Source organism: Colletes latitarsis, unplaced genomic scaffold (genome assembly GCF_051014445.1).
Source record: "Colletes latitarsis isolate SP2378_abdomen unplaced genomic scaffold, iyColLati1 scaffold0025, whole genome shotgun sequence".
Classification (NCBI taxonomy): Eukaryota; Metazoa; Arthropoda; class Insecta; order Hymenoptera; family Colletidae; genus Colletes; species Colletes latitarsis.
This window is the reverse complement of record NW_027488375.1, coordinates 6,061,161-6,086,719: the sequence shown is the minus strand read 5'-3', so window position 1 is coordinate 6,086,719 and position 25,559 is coordinate 6,061,161.

Genomic DNA, 25,559 nt, shown 5'->3' with positions numbered 1-25,559 from the left:
TAATTGACTGTTTCAGTGTGGTACCACATTAATACGTGATCCAATCCAGAAATAGCCCAGGATCCAGTCATGAAGTATGAGAAATATGCGAAAGTATGAGCCTGATGTGGGCAAATCCCAGACCTATCCCAGACCTAACTTGCGTTATCCTCTAAAATATTTATCAACACCAGGTTTAATTGATTGTTTCTGTGCGGACCCACATTACTACGTGATCCAAACCAGAAAAAACCCAGGATCCGTTCAACAAGTATGAGAAGAATGCGAAAGTATGAGTCTGATGAGTGAAAATCCCAGGCCTAATCTAGACCAAACATGCGTTATCCTCAAAAATATTGATCGAAACCTGCTTTAATCGACTGTTTCAGTGTGGTACCACATTACTATGTGATCCAAACCAGAAAATAACCCAGGATCTGTTCAACGAGTATGTGAAGTGTGCGAAAGTATGAGTCTGATGAGTGAAAATCCCAGGCCTAACCTAGACCTAACTTGCGTTATCCTCAAAAATATTGATCGAAACCAGGTTTAATCGACTGTTTCAGTGGGGTACCACACTACTACGTGACCCAATCCAGGATAAACCCAGGATCTGTTCAACAAGTATGTGAAAAACGCGAAAGTATGAGCCTGATGAGGGCAAGTCCCAGACCTATCCCAGACCTAACATGCGTTATCCTCTAAAATGTTGATGCAAACCAGGTTTAATGGACTGTTTCAGTGTGGTACCACACTACTACGTGATCCAAACCAGAAAAAACCAGGATCTGTTCAACAAGTATGTGAAAAACGCGAAAGTATGAGTCTGATGAGGTCATATCCCAGACCTGTCCCAGACTTAACTTGCGTTATCCTTTAAAATATTGATCGAAAGCAGGTTTAATCGACTGTTACAGCGTGGTACCACATTACTATGTGATACAATCCAGAAACAGCCCAGGATCTAGCCATGAAGTATGAGAAATATGCGAAAGTATGAGTCTGATGAGTGAAAATCCCAGGGCTAACCTAGACCTAACATGCGTTATCCTCTAAAATATAGATCCAAACCAGGTTTAACGGACTGTTTCAGTGTGGTACCACACTGCTACGTGATCCAAACCAGAAAAAAACCCAGGATCTGTTCAACAAGTATGTGAAAAACGCGAAAGTATGAGCCTGATGAGGGCAAATCCCAGACCTATCCCAGACCTAACTTGCGTTATCCTCTAAAATATTGATCGAAACCAGGTTTAATTGACTGTTTCGGTGTGGTACCACATTACTACGTGATCCAATCCAGAAATAGCCCATGATCTAGCCATGCAGTATGGGAAATATGCGAAAGTATGAGCCTGACGAGGGCAAATCCTAGACCTAACCCAGACCTAACATGCGTTATCCTCTAAAATATTTATCAAGACCAGGTTTAATTGATTGTTTCGGTGTGGTCCCACATTACTACGTGATCCAAACCAGAAAAAACCCAGGATCTGTTCAACGAGTATGTGAAGTGTGCGAAAGTTTGAGTCTGATGAGGGCAAATCCCAGACCTATCCCAGACCTAACTTGCGTTATCCTCTAAAATATTGATCGAAACCAGGTTTAATTGACTGTTTCAGTGTGGTACCACATTACTACGTGATCCAAACCAGAAAAAACCCAGGATCCGTTCAACAAGTATGTGAAGAATGCGAAAGTATGACCCTGATGAGGGCAAATCCCAGGCCTAACCTAGACCTAACATCCGTTGTCCTCTAAAATATTGATGGAAACCAGGTTTAATTGACTGTTTCAGTGTCGTACTTCATTACTACGTGATGCAATCCAGAAAAAGCCCCGGATCTAGTCATCAAGTATGAGAAATATGCGAAAGAATGAGCCTGATGAGAGCAAATCCCAGACCTATACCAGACATAACTTGCGTTTTCCTCTAAAATATTGATCGAAACCAGGTTTAATTGACTGTTTCGGTGTGGTACCACATTACTACGTGATCCAATCCAGAAATAGCACAGGATCTATCCATGAAGTATAAGAAATATGCGAAAGTATGAGCCTGATGAGGGCAAATCCTAGACCTAACCCAGACCTAACATCAGTTATCCTCTAAAATATTTATCAAGACCAGGTTTAATTAATTGTTTCAGTGTGGTACCACATTACTAAGTGATCCACACCAGAAAAAACCCAAGATCCGTTCAACAAGTATTTGAAGAATGCGAAAGTGTGAGTCTGATGAGTGAAAATCCCAGACCTAACCCAAACCCAACATGCGTTATCCTCTAAAATATTTATCAAGACCAGGTTTATTTGAATGTTTCAGTGTGGTACCACGTTACTACGTGATCCATACCAGAAAAAACCCAGGATCCGTTCAACAAGTATGTGAAGAATGCGAACGTAATAGTCTGATGAGGGCAAATCCCAGACCTTTCCCAGACCTAACTTGCGTTGTCCTCTAAGATATTGATGGAAACCAGGTTTAATTGACTGTTTCAGTGTTGTACTTCATTACTACGTGATGCAATCCAGAAAAAGCCCAGGATCTAGCCATCAAGTATGAGAAATATGCGAAAGAATGAGTCTGATGAGTGCAAATCCCAGACCTAACCTAGACCTAACATGAATTATTCTCTAAAATATTGATCGAAACCAAGTTTAATTGACTGTTTCAGTGTGGTACCACATTACTACGCGATCCAATCCAGTAAAACCCCAGGATCCGTTCAACAAGTATGTGAAGAATGCGAAAGTATGAGTCTGATGAGTGAAAATCCTGGGCCTAACCTAGATCTAACATGCGTTATCCTCAAAAATATTGATCGAAACCAGGTTTAATGGACAGTTTCGGTGTGGTACCACACTACTACGTGATCCAAACCAGAAAAAAACCCAGGATCTGTTCAACAAGTATGTGAAAAACGCGAAAGTATGAGCCTGATGAGGGCAAATCCCAGACGTATCCCAGACCTAACTTGCGTTATCCTCTAAAATATTGATCGAAACCAGGTTTAATTGACTGTTTCAGTGTGGTACCACATTACTACGTGATCCAAACCAGAAAAAACCTAGGATCCGTTCAACAAGTATGTGATGAATGCGAAAGTATGAGTCTGATAAGTGAAAATCCCAGGCCTAACCTAGACCTAACATGCGTTATCCTCAAAAATATTGATCGAAACCAGGTTTAATGGACAGTTTCGGTGTGGTACCACACTACTACGTGATCCAAACCAGAAAAAAACCCAGGTTCTGTTCAACAAGTATGTGAAAAACGCGAAAGTATGAGCCTGATGAGGGCAAATCCCAAACCTATCCCAGACCTAACTTGCGTTATCCTCTAAAATATTGATCGAAACCAGGTTTAATTGACTGTTACAGTGCGGTACCACATTACTACGTGATCCAAACCAGAAAAAACCCAGGATCCGTTCAACAAGTATGTGAAGAATGCGAAAGTATGAGTCTGATGAGTGAAAATCCCAGGCCTAACCTAGACCTAACATGCGTTATCCTCTAAAATATTGATCGAAACCAGGTTTAATTGACTGTTTCAGTGTGGTACCACATTACTACGTGATCCAATCCAGAAATAGCCCAGGATCTAGCCATGAGGTATGAGAGATATGCGAAAGAATGAGCCTGATGAGAGCAAATCTTAGACCTAACACAGACCTAAGATGCGTTATCCTCTAAAATATTTATCCAGACCAGGTTTCATTGAATGTTTCAGTGTGGTACCACAGTACTACGTGATCCAATCCAGAAATAGCCCAGGATCTAGCCATGAAGTATTAGAAATATGCGAAAGTATGAGCCTGATGAGAGCAAATCCCAGACCTAACCTAGACCTAACATGTGTTATGCTCAAAAATATTGATCGAAACCAGGTTTAATGGACTGTTTCAGTGTGGTACAACATTAATACGTGATCCAATCCAGAAAGAGCCCAGGATCTAGCCATGAAGTATGAGAAATATGCAAAAGTATGAGCCTGATGAGGGCAAATCCTAGACCTAACCCAGACCTAACATGCGTTATCCTCAAAGATATTTATCGAGACCTGGTTTAATGGACTGTTTCAGTGTGGTAGCATATTACTACGTGATCCGAATCAGAAAAAACCCTGGATCTGTTCAACAAGTATGTGAAAAACGCGAAAGTATGAGCCTGATGAGGGCATATCCCAGACCTATCCTAGACATAACTTGCGTTATCCGCTAAAATATTGATGGAAACCAGGTTTAATTGAATGTTTCATTGTGGTACTACATTACTACGTGATGCAATCCAGAAATAGCCCAGGATCTAGCCATGAAGTATGAGAAATATGCGAAAGTATGGGTCTGATGAGGGCAAATCCTAGACCTATCCCAGACCTAACATGCATTATCCTCAAAGATATCGATCGAAACCAGGTTTAATCGACAGTTTCAGTGTGGTACCACATTACTACGTGATCCAAACCAGAAAAAAACCCAGTATCTGTTCAACAAGTATGTGAAAGCGCGAAAGTATCACCCTGATGAGGGCAAATCCCCAGACCTATCCCAGACCTAAATTGCGTTATCCTCTAAAATATTGATCGAAACCAGGTTTAATGGACTGTTTCAGTGTGGTACCACTTTAGTACGTGATCCAAAGCAGGAAAAACCCTCGATCAGGTCAACATGTATGTTAAAACTGCGAAAGTATGACCCTGATGAGGGCAAATCCCAGGCCTAACCTAGACCTAACATGCGTTATCCTCAAAAATATTGATCGAAACCAGGTTTAATCAACTGTTTCAGTGTGGTACCACATTACTACGTGATCCACACCAGAAAAAAACCCAGGATCTTGTCAACGAGTATGTGAAGTGTGCGAAAGTATGAGTCTGATGAGGGCCAATCCCAGGTCTCACCTAGACCTAGCATGCGTTATCCTCTAAAATATTTATCAAGACCAGGTTTAATAGAATGTTTCAGTGTGGTACCACATCACTACGTGATCCAAACCAGAAAGAACACAGGATCCGTTCAACAAGTATGAGAGGATTGCGAAAGTATGAGTCTGATGAAAGAAAATCCCAGACCTATCCCAGACCTAACATGCGTTATCCTCTATAATAGTGATCGAAACCAGAGTTAATTGACTGTCTCAGTGTGGTTCTACATTACTACGTGATCCAATCCAGAAAAAGCTCAGGATCTAGCCATCAAGTATGAGAAATATGTGAAAGAATGAGCCTGATGAGAGCAAATCCCAGACCTAACCTAGACCTAACATGTGTTGTCCTCTAAAATATTGATGGTAACCCAGGTTTAATTGACTGTTTCAGTGTGGTACCACATTACTACGTGATCCAATCCAGAAATAGCCCAGGATCTAGCCATGAGGTATGAGAAATATGCGAAAGTATGAGCCTGATGAGGGCAAATCCTAGACCTAACCCAGACCAAACATGCGTTATCCTCAAAAATATTTATCAAGACCAGGTTTAACTGAATGTTTCAGTGTGGTACCACATTACTACGTGATCCATACCAGAAAAAACCCAGGATCTGTTCAACAAGTATCTGAAGAATGCGAAAGTATGAGTCTGATGAGTGAAAATTTCTGGGCTAACCTAGACCTAACATGCATTATCCTCTAAAATATTGATCCAAACCAGGTTTAGTGGACTGTTTCAGTGTGGTACCACTTTACTACGTGATCCAAAGCAGAAAAAACCCTCGATCAGGTCAACATGTATGTTAGAACTGCGAAAGTATGAGCCAGATGATTGCAAATACCACAGCTATCCCAAACATAACCAGCGTTATCCTCTAAAATATTATTCGCAACCAGGTTTAATTGACTGTTTCAGTGTGGTACTTCATTACTACGTGATGCAATCCAGAAAAAGCCCAGGATCTAGCCATCAAGTATGAGAGATATGCGAAAGAATGAGCCTGATGAGAGCAAATCTTAGACCTAACACAGACCTAAGATGCGTTATCCTCTAAAATATTTATCCAGACCAGGTTTCATTGAATGTTTCAGTGTGGTACCACATTACTACGTGATCCAATCCAGAAATAGCCCAGGATCTAGCCATGAAATATGAGAAATAAGCGAAAGTATGAGCCTGATGAGGGCAAATCCTAGACCTAACCCAAACCTAACATGCGTTATCCTCTAAAATATTGATCAAGACCAGGTTTAATTGAATGTTTCAGTGTGGTACCACATTACTACGTGAACCAAACCAGAAAAAACCCAGGATCTGTTAAACGAGTATGTGAAGTGTGCGAAAGTATGAGCCTGATGAGGGCGAATCCCAGACCTATCCCAGACCTAACTTGCGTTATCCTCTAAAATATTAATCGTAACCAGGTTTAATTGACTGTTTCAGTGTGGTACCACATTACTACGGGATCCAAACCAGAAAAAACCCAGAATCTGTCAAACAAGTATGCGAAAAATGCGAAAGTATGAGCCAGATGATTGCAAATACCACAGCTATCCCAATCATAACCAGCGTTATCCTCTAAAATATTATTCGCAACCAGGTTTAATTGACTGTTTCAGTGTGGTACTTCATTACTACGTGATGCAATCCAGAAAAAGCCCAGGATCTAGCCATCAAGTATGAGAGATATGCGAAAGAATGAGCCTGATGAGAGCAAATCTTAGACCTAACACAGACCTAAGATGCGTTATCCTCTAAAATATTTATCCAGACCAGGTTTCATTGAATGTTTCAGTGTGGTACTACATTAATACTTGATCCAATCCAGAAAGAGCCCAGGATCTAGCCATGAAGTATTAGAAATATGGGAAAGTATGAGCCTGATGAGAGCAAATCCCAGACCTAACCTAGACCTAACATGTGTTATCCTCAAAAATATTGATCGAAACCAGGTTTAATGGACTGTTTCAGTGTGGTACAACATTAATACGTGATCCAATCCAGAAAGAGCCCAGGATCTAGCCATAAAGTATTAGAAATATTTGAAAGTATGAGCCTGATGAGGGCAATCCCAGGCCTAACCTAGACATAACATGCGTTATCCTCTAAAATATTGATGGAAACCAGGTTTAATTGACTGTTTCAGTGTGGTACTACATTACTACGTGATGCAGTCCAGAAATAGCCCAGGATCTAGCCATGAAGTATGAGAAATATGCAAAAGTATGAGCCTGATGAGGGCAAATCCTAGACCTAACCCAGACCTAACATGCGTTATCCTCAAAGATATTTATCGAGACCAGGTTTAATGGACTGTTTCAGTGTGGTACCACATTACTACGTGATCCGAATCAGAAAAAACCCTGGATCTGTTCAACAAGTATGTGAAAAACGCGAAAGTATGAGCCTGATGAGGGCATATCCCAGACCTATCCTAGACATAACTTGCGTTATCCGCTAAAATATTGATGGAAACCAGGTTTAATTGACTGTTTCAGTGTGGTACTACATTACTACGTGATGCAATCCAGAAATAGCCCAGGATCTAGCCATGAAGTATGAGAAATATGCGAAAGTATGGGTCTGATGAGGGCAAATCCTAGACCTATCCCAGACCTAACATGCGTTATCCTCAAAGATATCGATCGAAACCAGGTTTAATCGACTGTTTCAGTGTGGTACCACATTACTACGTGATCCAAACCAGAAAAAAACCCAGTATCTGTTCAACAAGTATGTGAAGTGTGCGAAAGTATGAGTCTGATGAGGGCAAATCCCAGGTCTCACCTAGACCTAGCATGCGTTATCCTCTAAAATATTTATCAAGACCAGGTTTAATTGAATGTTTCAGTGTGGTACCACATCACTACGTGATCCAAACCAGAAAGAACACAGGATCTGTTAAACGAGTATGTGAAGTGTGCGAAAGTATGAGCCTGATGAGGGCGAATCCCAGACCTATCCCAGACCTAACTTGCGTTATCCTCTAAAATATTAATCGTAACCAGGTTTAATTGACTGTTTCAGTGTGGTACCACATTACTACGGGATCCAAACCAGAAAAAACCCAGAATCTGTCAAACAAGTATGCGAAAAATGCGAAAGTATGAGCCAGATGATTGCAAATACCACAGCTATCCCAATCATAACCAGCGTTATCCTCTAAAATATTATTCGCAACCAGGTTTAATTGACTGTTTCAGTGTGGTACTTCATTACTACGTGATGCAATCCAGAAAAAGCCCAGGATCTAGCCATCAAGTATGAGAGATATGCGAAAGAATGAGCCTGATGAGAGCAAATCTTAGACCTAACACAGACCTAAGATGCGTTATCCTCTAAAATATTTATCCAGACCAGGTTTCATTGAATGTTTCAGTGTGGTACTACATTAATACTTGATCCAATCCAGAAAGAGCCCAGGATCTAGCCATGAAGTATTAGAAATATGGGAAAGTATGAGCCTGATGAGAGCAAATCCCAGACCTAACCTAGACCTAACATGTGTTATCCTCAAAAATATTGATCGAAACCAGGTTTAATGGACTGTTTCAGTGTGGTACAACATTAATACGTGATCCAATCCAGAAAGAGCCCAGGATCTAGCCATAAAGTATTAGAAATATTTGAAAGTATGAGCCTGATGAGGGCAATCCCAGGCCTAACCTAGACATAACATGCGTTATCCTCTAAAATATTGATGGAAACCAGGTTTAATTGACTGTTTCAGTGTGGTACTACATTACTACGTGATGCAGTCCAGAAATAGCCCAGGATCTAGCCATGAAGTATGAGAAATATGCAAAAGTATGAGCCTGATGAGGGCAAATCCTAGACCTAACCCAGACCTAACATGCGTTATCCTCAAAGATATTTATCGAGACCAGGTTTAATGGACTGTTTCAGTGTGGTACCACATTACTACGTGATCCGAATCAGAAAAAACCCTGGATCTGTTCAACAAGTATGTGAAAAACGCGAAAGTATGAGCCTGATGAGGGCATATCCCAGACCTATCCTAGACATAACTTGCGTTATCCGCTAAAATATTGATGGAAACCAGGTTTAATTGACTGTTTCAGTGTGGTACTACATTACTACGTGATGCAATCCAGAAATAGCCCAGGATCTAGCCATGAAGTATGAGAAATATGCGAAAGTATGGGTCTGATGAGGGCAAATCCTAGACCTATCCCAGACCTAACATGCGTTATCCTCAAAGATATCGATCGAAACCAGGTTTAATCGACTGTTTCAGTGTGGTACCACATTACTACGTGATCCAAACCAGAAAAAAACCCAGTATCTGTTCAACAAGTATGTGAAGTGTGCGAAAGTATGAGTCTGATGAGGGCAAATCCCAGGTCTCACCTAGACCTAGCATGCGTTATCCTCTAAAATATTTATCAAGACCAGGTTTAATTGAATGTTTCAGTGTGGTACCACATCACTACGTGATCCAAACCAGAAAGAACACAGGATCCGTTCAACATGTATGAGAGGATTGCGAAAGTATGAGTCTGATGAGAGAAAATCCCAGACCTATTCCAGACCTAACATGCGTTATCCTCTAAAATAGTGATCGAAACCAGAGTTAATTGACTGTTTCAGTGTGGTTCTACATTACTACGTGAACCAATCCAGAAAGAGCCCAGGATCTTGCCATGAAGTATTAGAAATATGCGATAGTATGAGCCTGATGAGGGCAAATCCTAGACCTAACCCAGACCTAACATGCGTTATCCTCTAAAATATTTACCAAGACCAGGTTTAATTGAATGTTTCAGTGTGGCACCACTTTAGTACGTGATCAAAACCAGTAAAAACACAGGATCCGATCAACAAGTATGTGAAGAATGCGAAAGCATGAGTCTGATGAGTGAAAATCCCAGGCCTAACCTAGACCTAACATGCGTTATCCTCAAAAATATTGATCGAAGCCAAGTTTAATGGACTGTTTCAGTGTGGTGCCACATTACTACGAGACCCAATCCATAAATAGCCCAGGATCTAGCCATGAATTATGAGAAATATGCGAAAGTATGTGTCTGATGGAGGCAAATCCCAGGCCTAACCTAGACCTAGCATGAGTTATCCTCAAAAATATTGATCGAAACCAGGTTTAGTGGACCGTTTCAGTGTGGTACCACATTATTGCGTGATCCAAACCAGAAAATCCAGGATCTGTTTAACAAGTATGTGAAAAACGCGAAAGTATGAGCCTGATGAGGGCAAATCCCAGACCTATCCCAGACCTAACTTGCGTTATCCTCTAAAATATTGATCGAAACCAGGTTTAATTGACTGTTTCAGTGTGGTACCACATTACTACGTGATCCAAACCAGAAAAAACCCAGGATCCGTTCAACAAGTATGTGAAGAATGCGAAAGTATGACCCTGATGAGGGCAAATCCCAGGCCTAACCTAGACCTAACATCCGTTGTCCTCTAAAATATTGATGGAAACCAGGTTTAATTGACTGTTTCAGTGTTCTACTTCATTACTACGTGATGCAATCCAGAGAAAGCCCAGGATCTAGCCATCAAGTATGAGAAATATGCGAAAGAATGAGCCTGATGATAGCAAATCCCAGACCTAACATAGACATAACATGAATTATTCTCTAAAATATTGATCAAAACCAGGTTTAATTGACTGTTTCAGTGTGGTACCACATTACTACGTGATCCACTCCAGAAATAGCCCAGGATCCTGCCATGAAGTATGAGAAATATGCGAAAGTATGAGCCTGATGGGGGCAAATCCTAGTCCTAACCCAGACCTAACATGCGTTATCCTCTAAAATATTTATCAAGACCAGGTTTAATTGAATGTTTCAGTGTGGTACCACATTACTACGTGATCCAAACCAGAAAAAGCCAGGGATCTGTTCAACAAGTATGTGAAGAACGCGAAAATATGAACCTGATGAGGGCAGATCCCAAACCTAACCTAGACCTAACATGAGTTATTCTCTAAAATATTGATCGAAACCAGGTTTAATGGACTGTTTCAGTGTGGTACCACATTTCTACGTGATCCAAACCAGAAAAAAACCCAGGATCTTGTCAACGAGTATGTGAAGTGTGCGAAAGTATGAGTCTGATGAGGGCTAATCCCAGACCTATCCCAGACCTAACTTGCGTTATCCTCTAGAATAGTGATCGAAACCAGGTTTAATTGACTGTTTTAGTTGTGGTACCACTTTACTACGTGATCCAAAGCAGAAAAAACACTCGATCAGGTCAACATGCATGTTAAAACTGCGAAAGTATGACCCTGATGAGGGCAAATCCCAGGCCTAACCTAGACCTAACATGCGTTATCTTCTAAAATATTGATCCAAACCAGGTTTAATTGACTGTTTTAGTGTGGTACCACTTTACTACGTGATCCAAAGCAGAAAAAACCCTCGATCAGGTCAACATGCAGGTTAAAACTGCGAAAGTATGAGCCTGATGAGGGCAAATCCCAGACCTATCCCAGACCTAACATGCGTTATCCTCAAAAATATTAATCGAAACCAGGTTTAATCGACAGTTTCACTGTGGTACCACATTACTACGTGATCCAAACCAGAAAAAGCCAGGGATCTGTTCAACAAGTATGTGAAGAACGCGAAAATATGAACCTGATGAGGGCAGATCCCAGACCTAACCTAGACCTAACATGAGTTATTCTCTAAAATATTGATCGAAACCAGGTTTAATGGACTGTTTCAGTTTGGTACCACATTACTACGTGATCCAAACCAGAAAAAAACCCAGGATCTTGTCAACGAGTATGTGAAGTGTGCGAAAGTATGAGTCTGATGGGGGCTAATCCCAGACCTATCCCAGACCTAACTTGCGTTATCCTGTAAAATAGTGATCGAAACCAGGTTTAATTGACTGTTTTAGTTTTGGTACCACTTTACTACGTGATCCAAAGCAGAAAAAACACTCGATCAGGTCAACATGCATGTTAAAACTGCGAAAGTATGACCCTGATGAGGGCAAATCCCAGGCCTAACCTAGGCCTAACATGCGTTATCTTCTAAAATATTGAGCGAAACCAGGTTTTATTGACTGTTTCAGTGTAGTACCACATTACTACGTGATCCAAACCAGAAAAAGCCAGGGATCTGTTCAACAAGTATGTGAAGAACGCGAAAATATGAACCTGATGAGGGCAGATCCCAAACCTAACCTAGACCTAACATGAGTTATTCTCTAAAATATTGATCGAAACCAGGTTTAATGGACTGTTTCAGTGTGGTACCACATTACTACGTGATCCAAACCAGAGAAAAACCCAGGATCTTGTCAACGAGTATGTGAAGTGTGCGAAAGTATGAGTCTGATGAGGGCTAATCCCAGACCTATCCCAGACCTAACTTGCGTTATCCTCTAAAATAGTGATCGAAACCAGGTTTAGTTGACTGTTTTAGTTGTGGTACCACTTTACTACGTGATCCAAAGCAGAAAAAACACTCGATCAGGTCAACATGCATGTTAAAACTGCGAAAGTATGACCCTGATGAGGGCAAATCCCAGGCCTAACCTAGGCCTAACATGCGTTATCTTCTAAAATATTGAGCGAAACCAGGTTTAATCGACTGTTTCAGTGTGGTACCACATTACTACGTGATCCAATCCAGAAATAGCCCAGGATCTAGCCATGAAGTATGAAAAATATGCGAAAGTATGAGCCTGATGAGGGCAAATCCTAGACCTAACCCAGACCTAACATACGGTGTCCTCTAAAATATTTATCAAGACCAGGTTTAATTGATTGTTTCAGTGTGGTCCCACATTACTACGTGATCCAAACCAGCAAAACCCAGGCTCCGCTCAACAAGTGTGTGAAGAATGCGAAAGTATGAGTCGGATGAGTGAAAATCCCAGGCCTAACCTAGACCTAACATGCGTTACCCTCTAAAATATTTATAAAGACCTTGTTTAATTGATTGTTTCAGTGTGGTTCCACATTACTACGTGATCCAAACCAGAAAAAAACCCAGGATCCGTTCAACAAGTATGTGAAGAATGCGAAAGTATGAGTCTGATGAGTGAAAATCCCAGACCTAACCTAGACCTAACATGCGTTATCCTCTAAAATATTGATCCAAACCAGGTTTAATGGACTGTTTCAGTGTGGTACCACACTACTACGTGATCCAAACCAGAAAATACCCAGGATCTGTTCAACAAGTATGTGAAAAACGCGAAAGTATGAGCCTGATGAGGGCAAATCCCAGACCTTTCCCAGACCTAACTTGCGTTGTCCTCTAAGATATTGATGGAAATCAGGTTTAATTGACTGGTTCAGTGTTGTACTTCATTACTACGTGATGCAATCCAGAAAAAGCCCAGGATCTAGCCATCAAGTATGAGAAATATGCGAAAGAATGAGCCTGATGAGAGCAAATCCCAGACCTAACCTAGACCTAACATGAATTATTCTCTAAAATATTGATCGAAACCAGGTTTAATTGACTGTTTCAGTGTGGTCCCACATTACTACGTGATCCAAACCAGAAAAAACCCAGGATCCGTTCAACAAGTATGTGAAGAATGCGAAAGTATGTGTTTGATGAGTGAAAATCCCAGGCCTAACCTAGACCTAACATGCGTTATCCTCAAAAATATTGATCGAAACCTGGTTTAATCGACTGTTTCAGTGTAGTACCACATTACTACGTGACCCAAACCAGAAAAAACCCAGGATTTGTTCAACAAGTATGTGAAAAACGCGAAAGTATGAGCCTGATGGGGGCAAATCCCAGACCTATCCCAGACCTTACTTGCGTTGTCCTCTAAGATATTGATGGAAATCAGGTTTAATTGACTGGTTCAGTGTTGTACTTCATTACTACGTGATGCAATCCAGAAAAAGCCCAGGATCTAGCCATCAAGTATGAGAAATATGCGAAAGAATGAGCCTGATGAGAGCAAATCCCAGACCTAACCTAGACCTAACATGAATTATTCTCTAAAATATTGATCGAAACCAGGTTTAATTGACTGTTTCAGTGTGGTCCCACATTACTACGTGATCCAAACCAGAAAAAACCCAGGATCCGTTCAACAAGTATGTGAAGAATGCGAAAGTATGTGTCTGATGAGTGAAAATCCCAGGCCTAACCTAGACCTAACATGCGTTATCCTCAAAAATATTGATCGAAACCTGGTTTAATCGACTGTTTCAGTGTAGTACCACATTACTACGTGACCCAAACCAGAAAAAACCCAGGATTTGTTCAACAAGTATGTGAAAAACGCGAAAGTATGAGCCTGATGGGGGCAAATCCCAGACCTATCCCAGACCTTACTTGCGTTGTCCTCTAAGATATTGATGGAAATCAGGTTTAATTGACTGGTTCAGTGTTGTACTTCATTACTACGTGATGCAATCCAGAAAAAGCCCAGGATCTAGCCATCAAGTATGAGAAATATGCGAAAGAATGAGCCTGATGAGAGCAAATCCCAGACCTAACCTAGACCTAACATGAATTATTCTCTAAAATATTGATCGAAACCAGGTTTAATTGACTGTTTCAGTGTGGTCCCACATTACTACGTGATCCAAACCAGAAAAAACCCAGGATCCGTTCAACAAGTATGTGAAGAATGCGAAAGTATGTGTCTGATGAGTGAAAATCCCAGGCCTAACCTAGACCTAACATGCGTTATCCTCAAAAATATTGGTCGAAACCTGGTTTAATCGACTGTTTCAGTGTAGTACCACATTACTACGTGACCCAAACCAGAAAAAACCCAGGATCTGTTCAACAAGTATGTGAAAAACGCGAAAGTATGAGCCTGATGGGGGCAAATCCTAGACCTAACCCAGACCTAACATGCGTTATCCTCTAAAATATTTGTCAAGACCAGGTTTCATTGAATGTTTCAGTGTGGTTCCACATTACTACGTGATCCAAACCAGTAAAAACCCAGGATCCGTTCAACAAGTATGTGAAGAATGCGGAAGTATGAGTCTGATGAGTGATAATCCCCGGCCTAACCTAGACCTAACATGCGTTATCCTCAAAAATATTGATCGAAACCAGGTTTAATCGACTGTTTCAGTGTGGTACCACACTACTACGTGACTTAAACCGGAAAAAACCCAGGATCTGTTCAGCAAGTATGTGAAAAACGCGAAAGTATGAGCCTGATGAGGGCAAATCCCAGTCCTATCCCAGACCTAACTTGCGTTATCCTCAAAAATATTGATCGAAACCAGGTTTAATCGACTGTTTCAGTGTGGTACCACACTACTACGTGACTTAAACCGGAAAAAACCCAGGATCTGTTCAACAAGTATGTGAAAAACGCGAAAGTATGAGCCTGATGAGGGCAAATCCCAGTCCTATCCCAGACCTAACTTGCGTTATCCTCAAAAATATTGATCGAAACCTGGTTTAATCGACTGTTTCAGTGTGGTACCACATTACTATGTGATCCAAACCAGAAGATGGCCAGGATCTGGCCAACAAGTATGCGAAAAACGCGAAGGTACGAGCCAGATGAGGAGAAATGCCAGACCTAACCGAGACATAACCGGCGTTGCCCTCTAAAATACTAATCAGAACCAGCTTCTATAGACTGTCTCAGTGTGGTACCACATTACTACGTGATCCAAACCAGAAAAAACCCAGGATCTGGCCAACAACAATGCGAAAAACGCGAAAGTACGAGCCGGATGAGGGCAAATACCAGACCAAACCCAGACATAACTGGCGTCATCCTCCAAAATAGTAATCGCAACCAGGTTCAATTGACTGTTTCGGTGTGGTACCGCGTTACTACGTGATCCAATCCAGAAAAAGGCCAGGATCTGGCCAACAAGTATGCGAAAAATGCGAAACTACGAGCCAGATGAGGGCAAATCCCAGACCTAACCGAGACATAACCGGCGTTATCCTCTAAAATATTAATCGCAACCAGGTTTAATTGACTGTTTCGGTGTGGTACCGCGTTACTACGTGATCCAAACCAGAAAAAGGCCAGGATCTGACCAACAAGTATACGAAAAACGAGAAAGTACGAGCCAGATGGGGGCAAATCCCAGACCTAACCGAGACATAACCGACGTTATCCTGCAAAATAGTAATTGCAACCAGGTTTAATTGACTGTTTCGGTGTGGTACCGCTTTACTACGTGGACCAAACCAGAAAAAGGTCAGGAGCTGGCCAACAAGTGTGCGAATAATGCGAAAGTACGTGCCAGATGAGGGCAAATACCAGACCTAACCCAGACATAACCGGCGTTATCCTCTAAAATATTAATCGCAACCAGTTTAATTGACTGTTTCGGTGTGGACTCTCATGACTACGGGATCCAAAGCAGAAAAAGGCCAGGGTCTGGCCAACGAGTATGCGAAAACCGCGAAAGTATGAGACAGATGATTGCAAATACCAGACCAAACCCAGACATAACCGACGTTATCCTCCAAAATAGTAATCGCAACCAGGTTTAATTGACAGATTCGGTGTGGTACCACATTACTCCGTGATCCAAACCAGAAAAAGGCTATGATCAGGCCAACAAGTAAGCGAAAAATGCGAAAGTACGAGCCAGATGATTGCAAATACCAGAACTATCCCAGACTTAACCAGCGTTATCCTCTAAAATATTATTCGCAACCAGGATTAATTCACTGTTTCTGTGTGGTACCACATTACTACGTGGTCCAAGCCAGAAAAAGGCCAGGGTCTGGCCAACAAGTATGCGAAAAACGCGATAGTCCTGGCCAGATGAGGACAAATCCCAGACCTACCCGAGAGATAACAGGCGTTATCCTCTAAAGTATTAATCGCAACCATTTTAATTGACTGTCTCGTTGTGGCACCTCATTACTACGGGATCCAAACCAGAAAAAACCCAGGATCTGGCCAACAAGTATGCGAAAACCGCGAAAGTATGAGCCAGATGATTGCAAATACCAGAACTAACCCAGGCATAACCAGCGTTATCCTCTAAAATGCAAAGCGAAACCAGCTTCTATTGACTGTTTCAGTGTGGTACCACATTACTACGTGATCCAAACCAGAGAAGGGCCAGGATCTGGCCAACAAGTATGCGAAAAACGCGAAAGTACGAGCCAGATGAGGACAAATCCCAGACCTACCCGAGACATAACCGGCGTTATCCTCTAAAATATTAATCGCAACGAGGTTTAATTGACTGTTTCGGTGTGGTACCGCGTTACTACGGGATCCAAACCAGAAAAAGGCCAGGATCTGGCCAACAAGTATGCGAAAAACACGAAAGTACGAGCCAGATGAGGACAAATGCCAGACCTATCCGAGACATAACCGGCGTTATCCTCTAAAATATTAATCGCAACCAGTTTAATTGACTGCTTCGGTGTGGACTCTCATTACTACGGGATCCACAGCAGAAAAAGGCCAGGATCTGGCCAACAAGTATGCGAAAAACGCGAAAGTACGAGCCAGATGAGGACAAATCCCAGACCTAACCGAGACATAACCGGCGTTATCCTCTAAAATATTAATCCGAACCAGGTTTAATTGACTGTTTCGGTGTGGTACCGCGTTAATACGGGATCCAAACTAGAAAAAGGCCAGGATCTGGCCAACAAGTATGCGAAAAACGCGAAAGTACGAGCCAGATGAGGACAAATCCCAGACCTACCCGAGACATAACCGGCGTTATTCTCTAAAATATTAATCCCGACCAGTTTAATCGACTGTTTCGGTGTGGAACCTCATTACTACGTGATCCAAAACAGAAAAAACCCAGGATCTGGCCAACAAGTATGCGAAAAACGCGAAAGTATGAGCCAGATGATTGCAAATACCAGAACTATCCCAGACATAACCAGCGTTATCCTCTAAAATACTAATCGGAACCAGCTTCTATTGACTGTTTCAGTGTGGTACAACATTACTACGTGGTCCAAGCCAGAAGAAGGCCAGTATGTGGCATACAAGTATGCGAAAACTGCGAAAGTACGAGCCAGATAAGGACAAATCCCTGACCTACCCGAGACATAACCACTGTTATCCTCTAAAATATAAATCGCAACCAGGTTTAATTGACTGTTTCGGTGTGGAACCTCATTACTACGGGATCCAAACCAGAAAAAGGCCAGGATCTGGCCAACAAGTATGCGAAAAACGCGAAAGTACGAGCCAGATGAGGACAAATACCAGACCTAACCGAGACATAACCGGCGTTATCCTCTAAAATATTAATCGCAACCAGGTTTAATTGACTGTTTCGGTGTGGTACCACATTACTACGTGATCCAAACCAGAAAAAACCCAGGATCTGGCCAGCAACAATGCGGAAAACGCGTAAGTATGTGCCAGATGATAGCAAATACCAGAACTAACCCAGACATAACCAGCGTTATCCTCTAGAATACTAATCGGAACCAGCTTCTATTGACTGTTTCAGTGTGGTACAACATTACTACGTGATCCAAGCCAGAAGAAGGCCAGGATCTCGCCTACAAGTATGCGAAAACTGCGAAAGTACGAGCCAGATAAGGACAAATCCTAGACCTACCCGAGACATAACCACTGTTATCCTCTAAAATATAAATCGCAACCAGGTTTAATTGACTGTTTCGTTGTGGAACCACATTACTGCGGGATCCAAACGAGAAAAAACCCAGGATCTGGCCAACAAGTATGCGACAAACGCGAAAGTATGAGGCAGATGATTGCAAATACCAGAACTAACCCAGGCATAACCAGCGTTATCCTCTAAAGTATTAATCGGATACAGTTTTAATTGACTGTTTCAGTGTGGTACCACTTTACTACGTGGTCCAAGCCAGAAGAAGGCCAGGATGTGGCCAACAAGTATGCGAAAAATGCGAAAGTACGAGCCAGATGAGGGCAAATACCAGACCTAACCGAGACATAACCGGCGTTATCCTCTAAAATATTAATCGCAACCAGGTTTAATTGACTGTTTCGGTGTGGTACCACATTACTACGTGGTCCAAGCCAGAAAAAGGCCAGGATCTAGCCAACAAGTATGCGAAAAATGCGATAGTACCAGCCAGATGAGGGCAAATACCAGACAAACCGAGACATTACCGGCTTTATCCTCTAAAATATTTATCGCAACCAGATTTAATTGACTGTTTCGGTGTTGTACCGCATTACTACGTGATCCAAACCAGAAAAAGGCTAGGATCAGGCCATCAAGTAAGCGAAAAACGCGAAAGAATGAGCCAGATGATTGCAAATACCAGAACTAACACAGACATAACCAGCGTTATCCTCTAAAATATTAATCGCAACCAGGTTTAATTGACTGTTTCGGTGTGGTACCACATTACTACGTGGTCCAAGCCAGAAAAAGGCCAGGATCTAGCCAACAAGTATGCGAAAAATGCGATAGTACCAGCCAGATGAGGGCAAATACCAGACAAACCGAGACATTACCGGCTTTATCCTCTAAAATATTTATCGCAACCAGATTTAATTGACTGTTTCAGTGTGGTACCACATTACTACGTGATCCAAACCAGAAAAAGCCGAGGATCTGGCCAACAAGTATGCGAAAAACGCGAAAGTATGTGCCAGATGATAGCAAATACCAGAACTGACCCAGACGTAACCAGCGTTATCCTCTAAGGTACTTATCGGAACCAGCTTTTATTGACTGTTTCAGTGTGGTACCACATTACTACGTGATCCAAGCCAGAAGAAGGCAAGGATGTGGCCAACAAGTATGCGAAAAACGCGAAAGTATGAGCCAGATGATTGCAAATACCAGAACAATCCCAGGCATAACCAGCGTTATCCTCTAAAATACTAAGCGGAACCTGCTTTTATTGACAGTGTGGTTCCACATTACTACGTGACTCAAGCCAGAAAAAGCCCAGGATCTGGCCAACAAGTATGCGAAACGTGCGAAAGTACGAGGCAGATGAGGGCAAATCCCAGACCTAACCGTGACATAACCGGTGTTATCCTCTATAATATTAATCGCAACCAGGTATAATTGACTGTTCCAGTGTGGTACCACATTACTACGTGATCCAAACCAGAAAGGGGCCAGGATCTGGCCAACAAGAATGCGAAAAATGCGATAGTACGAGCCAAATGAGGGAAAATCCCAGACCAAACCGAGACATTACCGGCTTTATCCTCTAAAATATTTTTCGCAACCAGATTTAATTGACTGTTTCGCTGTTGTACCGCATTACTACGTGATCCAAACCAGAAAGAGGCCAGGATCTGGCCAACAAGAATGCGAAAATTGCGAAAGTACGGGCCAGATGATAGCAAATACCAGAACTAACCCAGACGTAACCAGCGTTATCCTCTAAGATACTTATCGGAACCAGCTTCTGTTGACTGTTTCAGTGTGGTACCACATTACTACGTGATCCAAACCAGAAAAAGCCCAGGATTTGGCCAACAAGTATGCGAAAAACGCGAAAGTATGTGTCAGATGATAGCAAATACCAGAACTAACCCAGACGTAACCAGCGTTATCCTCTAAGATACTTATCGGAACCAGCTTCTGTTGACTGTTTCAGTGTGGTACCACATTACTATGTGATCCAAACCAGAAAAGGGCCAGGGTCTGGCCAACAAGAATGCGAGAAACGCGAAAGTACGAGCCAAATGAGGGAAAATCCCAGACCTAACCGAGACGTAACCGGCGTTATCTCCTAAAATATTAATCGCAAACAGGTTTAATTGACTGCTTCGGTGTGGAACCACATTACTACGGGATCCAAACCAAAAAAAGGCCAGGATCTGGCCAACAAGTATGCGAAACGTGCGAAAGTACGAGGCAGATGAGGGCAAATCCCAGACCTAACCGTGACATAACCGGCGTTATCCACTAAAATATTTATCGCAACCAGGTTTAATTGACTGTTTCGGTGTGGTACCGCATTACTACGTGATCCAAACCATAAAATGGCTAGGATGAGGCCAACAAGTAAGCGAAAGATGCGAAAGTACGAGCGACGTGATGGCAAATACCAGACCTAACCTAGACATAACCGGCGTTATCCTCTAAAATATTAATCGCAACCAGTTTAATTGACTGTTTCGGTGTGGAACCTCACTACTACGGGATCCAAAACAGAAAAAACCCAGGATCTGGCTAACAAGTATGCGAAAAACGCGAAAGTATGAGCCAGATGACTGCAAATACCAGAACAATCCCAGGCATAACCAGCGTTATCCTCTAAAATACTAAGCGGAACCAGCTTTTATTGACAGTGTGGTACCACATTACTACACGATCCAAACCAGAAAAAGGCCAGGATCTGGCCAATAAGTATGCGAAAAACGCGGAAGTATGAGCCAGATGATTGCAAATACCAGAACTGACCCAGATATAACCAGAGTTATCATCTAAAATATTAATCGCAACCAGGTTTAATTGACTGTTTCGGTGTGGTACTGCATTACTACGTGATCCAAACCAGAAAAAGCCCAGGATTTGGCCAACAAGAATGCGAAAAATGCGAAAGTACGCGCCAGATGAGGGCAAATACCAGACCTAACCGAGACATAACCGGCGTTATCCTCTAAAATATTAATCGCAACCAGGTTTAATTGACTGTTCCGTTGTGGAACCACATTACTGCGGGATCCAAACCAGAAAAAACCCAGGATCTGGCCAACAAGTATGCGAAAAATGCGAAAGTACGATCCAGATGATTGCAAATACCAGAACTAATTCAGACATAACCAGCGTTATCCTCTAAAACACTGATCGCAACCAGCTGCTATTGACTGTTTCAGTGTGGCACCACATTACTACGTGATCCAAACCAGAAAAAGGCCAGGATCTGGCCAACAAGTATGCGAAAAACGTGAAAGTACGAGTCAGATGAGCACAAATCCCAGACCTACCCGAGACATAACCGGCGTTATCCTCTAAAATATTAATCGCAACCAGTTTAGTTGACTGTTTCGGTGTGGAACCTCATTACTACGTGATCAAAACCAGATAATGCCCAGGATCTGGCCAACAAGTATGAGAAAAATGCGAAAGTTCGAGCCAGATGAGGGCAAGTACCAGGCCTAACCCAGACAAAACCGGCGTTATCCCCTAAAATATTAATCGCAACCAGGTATAATTGACTGTTTCGGTGTGGTACCGCATTGCTACGATGATCCTAACCAGAAAGAGGCCAGGATCTGGCTAACAAGTATGCGAAATATGCGAAAGTACGATCCAGATGAGGGCAAATCCCAGACCTAACCGAGACATAACCGACGTTACCCTCTAAAATATTAATCGCAACCAGGTTTAATTGACTGTTTCGTTGTGGAACCACATTACTGCGGGATCCAAACCCGAAAAAACACAGGATCTGGCCAACAAGAATGCGAAAAATGCGAAAGTCCGAGCCAGATGAGGGAAAATCCCAGACCTAACCGACACGTAACCGGCGTTATCCCCTAAAATATTAATCGCAACCAGGTATAATTGACTGTTTCGGTGTGGTACTGCATTGCTACGATGATCCAAACCAGAAAAAGCCCAGGATCTGGCCAACAAGAATGCGAAAAATGCGAAAGTACGCGCCAGATGAGGGCAAATACCAGACCTAACCGAGACATAACCGGCGATATCCTTTTAAATATTAATCGCAACCAGGTTTAATTGACTGTTTCGTTGTGGAACCACATTACTGCGGGATCCCAACCAGAAAAAACCCAGGATCTGGCCAACAAGTATGCGAAAAATGCGAAAGTATGTGCCAGATGATAGCAAATACCAGAACTAACCCAGACATAACCAGGGTTATCCTGTAAAACACTTATCGGAACCAGCTTCTATTGACTGTTTCAGTGTGGTGCCACATTACTACGTGATCCAAACCAGAAAAGGGCCAGGGTCTGGCCAACAAGTATGCGAAAAATGCGAAAGTCCGAGCCAGATGAGGGAAAATCCCAGACCTAACCGAGACGTAACCGGCGTTATCCCCTAAAATATTAATCGCAACCAGGTATAATTGACTGTTTCGGTGTGGTACCGCATTGCTACGATGATCCAAACCAGAAAGAGGCCAGGATCTGGCCAACAAGTATGCGCAAAATGCGAAAGTACGAGCCAGATGAGGGCAAATCCCAGACCAAACCGAGACATAACCGGCGTTATCGTCCAAAATATTAATCGCAACCAGGTTTAATTGACTGTTTCGGTGTGGTACCGCATTACTACGTGATCCAAACCAGAAAACGGCCAGGATCTGGCCAACAAGTATGCGAAAAATGCGAAAGTATGAGCCAGATGATTGCAAATTCCAGAAATAACCCTGACATAACCAGCGTTATCCTCTAGAATACGAATCGGAACATGCTTTTAATGACTGTTTCAGTGTTGTAACACATTACTACGTGATCCAAACCAGAAAAATCCCAGGATCGGGCCAACAAGAATGCGAGAAACGCGAAAGTACGAGCCAAATGAGGGAAAATCCCAGACCTAACCGAGACGTAACCGGCGTTATCCTCTAAAATATTAATCGCAACCAGGTTTAATTGACTGCTTCGGTGTGGAACCACATTACTACGGGATCCAAACCAAAAAAAGGCCAGGATCTGGCCAACAAGTATGCGAAACGTGCGAAAGTACGAGGCAGATGAGGGCAAATCCCAGACCTAACCGTGACATAAGCGGCGTTATCCACTAAAATATTTATCGCAACCAGGTTTAATTGACTGTTTCGGTGTGGTACCGCATTACTACGTGATCCAAACCATAAAAAGGCTAGGATGAGGCCAACAAGTAAGCGAAAGATGCGAAAGTACGAGCGACGTGAGGGCAAATACCAGACCTAACCTAGACATAACCGGCGTTATCCTCTAAAATAGTAATCGCAACCAGTTTAATTGACCGTTTCGGTGTGGAACTTCATTACTACGGGATCCAAAACAGAAAAAACCCAGGATCTGGCTAACAAGTATGCGAAAAACGCGAAAGTATGAGCCAGATGACTGCAAATACCAGAACAATCCCAGGCATAACCAGCGTTATCCTCTAAAATACTAAGCGGAACCAGCTTTTATTGACAGTGTGGTACCACATTACTACGTGATCCAAACCAGAAAGTGGCCAGGATCTGGCCAATAAGTATGCGAAAAACGCGGAAGTATGTGCCAGACGATTGCAAATACCAGAACTAACTCAGACATAACCAGCGTTATCCTCTAAAATACTGATCGGAACCAGCTTCTATTGACTGTTTCGGTGTTGTACCGCATTACTACGTGATCCAAACCAGAAAGAGGCCAGGATCTGGCCAACAAGAATGCGAAAAAAGCGAAAGTACGTGCCAGATGTGGGCAAATCCCAGACCTACCCGAGACATAACCGGCGCTATCCTTTAAAATATTAATCGCAACCAGGTTTAATTGACTGTTTCAGTGTGGTACCACATTACTGCGTGATCCAAACCAGAAAAAGCCCAGGATCGGGCCAACAAGTATGTGAAAAACGTGAAAGTACGAGCCAGATGAGGACAAATCCTAGACCTACCCGAGACATAACCGGCGTTATCCTCTAAAATATTAATCTCAACCAGGTTTAGTTGACCGTTTCGTTGTGGAACCACATTACTACGGGATCCAAACCAGACAAAACCCACGATCTGGTCAACAAGAATGCGAAACATGCGAAAGTACGAGCCAGATGAGGGAAAATCCGAGACCTAACCGAGACGTAACCGGCGTTATCCCCTAAAATATTAATCGCAACCAGGTATAATTGACTGTTTCGGTGTGGTACCGCATTGCTACGATGATCCAAACCAGAAAGAGGCCAGGATCTGGCCAACAAGTATGCGAAAAATGCGAAAGTATGAGCCAGATGATTGCAAATACCAGAACTAACCCAGATATAACCAGAGTTATCATCTAAAATATTAATCGCAACCAGGTTTAATTAAATGTTTCGGTGTGGTACTGCATTACTACGTGATCCAAACCAGAAAAAGCCCAGGATTTGGCCAACAAGAATGCGAAAAATGCGAAAGTACGCGCCAGATGAGGGCAAATACCAGACCTAACCGAGACATAACCGGCGTTATCCTCTAAAATATTAATCGCAACCAGGTTTAATTGACTGTTCCGTTGTGGAACCACATTACTGCGGGATCCAAACCAGAAAAAACCAAGGATCTGGCCAACAAGTATGCGAAAAATGCGAAAGTACGATCCAGATGAGGGCAAATCCCAGACCTAACCGAGACATAACCAGCGCTATCCTCTAAAATATTAATCGCAACCAGGTTTAATTGACTGTTTCGGTGTGGTACTGCATTACTACGTGATCCAAACCAGAAAAAGCCCAGGATCTGGCCAACAAGTATGCGAAAAACGCGAATGTATGAGCCAGATGAATGCAAATACCAGAACTAACTCAGACATAACCAGCGTTATCCTCTAAAACACTGATCGCAACCAGCTTCTATTGACTGTTTCAGTGTGGCACCGCATTACTACGTGATCCAAACCAGAAAAAGGCCAGGATCTGGCCAACAAGTATGCGAAAAACGTGAAAGTACGAGTCAGATGAGCACAAATCCCAGACCTACCCGAGACATAACCGGCGTTATCCTCTAAAATATTAATCGCAACCAGTTTAATTGACTGTTTCGGTGTGGAACCTCATTACTACGTGATCAAAACCAGATAA